This window comes from Bactrocera tryoni, chromosome 4, assembly GCF_016617805.1.
Source record: "Bactrocera tryoni isolate S06 chromosome 4, CSIRO_BtryS06_freeze2, whole genome shotgun sequence".
Classification (NCBI taxonomy): domain Eukaryota; kingdom Metazoa; phylum Arthropoda; class Insecta; order Diptera; family Tephritidae; genus Bactrocera; species Bactrocera tryoni.
In genome coordinates this window covers 38,762,516-38,764,750 of record NC_052502.1, presented here as the reverse complement: position 1 = coordinate 38,764,750, position 2,235 = coordinate 38,762,516, and positions in this window count along the sequence as shown.

Below are 2,235 nucleotides of genomic sequence, written 5' to 3'. Positions count from 1 at the left end.
ACAAAAACCACCTACTTTCGTAAAATATATACCACATACTCTCACACATGTCATAACGCATTGTAAAATCATAAATTTTTACACTTGTTTAAAAAATTGTTGTTGGATTACACATTATAACTTATAACTCTAATAGTATGTAAGTTTTTTTGTTAGACTTTGGCCATATAAATTTTCTCCAGCACTGAACAATGAAGAGAAAGTTGCTCTGAATTTCACTGTAGTCAGGTCAAGAATGATATTTAAGATGCCTAACCTTCGGTCTTCGCTGACCCAAAAAGCTTTCAGCATTGAGACCAAAAACTATGAAGTTGACGTATCCGCGTTATTCATTAAAGTGTAAATAAATATTAGGGTTACTTTGTGGCTTAACCGTTGATTCTCCATCACCTCGTATTTCCTTTTCATATCCTTTGACATACTTGTGTTTTAGATCCTTGAAGTCACGACGATCCGACTACATATGAAGCACATCCATACGTGCATTATGCATAACAGTATGTACGTATACCTAAAATCTGTTGATGACTCAAGTGCTAAGGTTAACAACCGTACATACCGTTGAATGTGAATTCCGACAAACATACACACATTTCGCTAGAGAGGCTATGGCACAATACTACGTTATTTCCGTATATTGCAATGAACTTAAGATCTGCCAAAGCTTCCATGCAACACAAGAAAATATTAGTGATGTCGGGGGGAAAAATACAAAAGTGAAAAATGATCTTTTGGCATTGACATATTTACCTGAAGGTCTGTTTTAGTCATACGTGCTCGGTTTGGGATAGCGCATACTTTTCCGGATTAATTCAAATTTATCAAAAGGGTTGCGCTTAAGAGTACACATTCAATAAACTATAACGCCATGCAAGACGATGTCTTCTCACGGTAGGTACATTTTGTTTACCAATTAAAAAAAAAAAACGTAGGGATCCTACATGCAGCGTCACAGAGTTAAAGTACAAAAATAAAAATATGTGCACACATGTGGATATATCTATATTTGGATTTACGTATGTACATATGTATGTGCGAACGGATGATATACCTGAAATGAGTTTGCAGAAAAAGTGAAAGAAGGGGTTAGAATCGCGCAATGAATTAACCCTGGCTCGCTTTTAGTGATCTCCTGCTTGCTTGCTTGCTTGCTGCAGAAAGTGTATTCATACCTTCAAGTGGCTGTAAAGGGGTTTCCTTGGATGACACAGAATAATGCACAATAGTTCAATATACATAGTTGCATATGCATATGTCACGAATTGAATTAGATGCTCCCATCGTAAATGCACGAGGAGGGATAGCTGAACCTGGCTTTCGCACAGTATGTGCCATTACCAAACTAATGCAAGATGTTGATCAAATTAAATGATTTAACACGATCAGAACAATCAGCTCGAGGTGTTTGCGCATTTTTGTTCAGTTATTCTTCGCGGCTTCACGAGTGCACTTACCAGTGAGATCTATGAGATTATGGGTACATTTAGCAGTAGCAGATTTCTATCCCAACGATAAGGAAAGGGAATTGTTAGCCTCTTTTCCTCTCCAGTAGCAGAATGTTCACCTTTGTGAGTAAAACCCATGGAAACTATTTCATCGAATGCTAAAAATGAGTTAATTTATCGATCCTTATCGTTCAATAAAAATTGTCTGACAGCGAATAAATTTTAAATTGAGGACCAGGCAGAAAATGCCTATTCAGGTCGGTAATGTTTATTTGTTCGTCGAACAGAAGATGTGAATGCAGTTACAATATTGAATATATTGCGATAAATAAACTTGTTTTATATTATATTATTATATTATATTATATTATATTATATTATATTATATTATATTATTGAAACTAGAAAGATTCGTTTAAAATGACGATTAAACATTGTATTACAGAATAACTCTTTAAGACGTGTGATGTGTGTGTAGCTGTGACAAATCTTTCTTCCACAACAAAATCACTGAAGTTGGTGCCATACTATGTATGAACAGTTTTCAAAGTTTTCTGCGGTCTTCGAACGCCTGAAAGATTTCTATAAAGTTGAGTTGTTCTTGGCAAAAAGATAGGCTGTGAAATAATTGCCCCAGACACGCAGGAGGATATAAAATATTTAAATGTTATATATAGTATATGATATCTTAATATCGAAAATATAAGCAAGATTATGTTATTAGCAATATATGATAATTTTCGGTTCATAAACCTCAAAGTGTGAGTTGTAAAACATTAAATGGCACCAC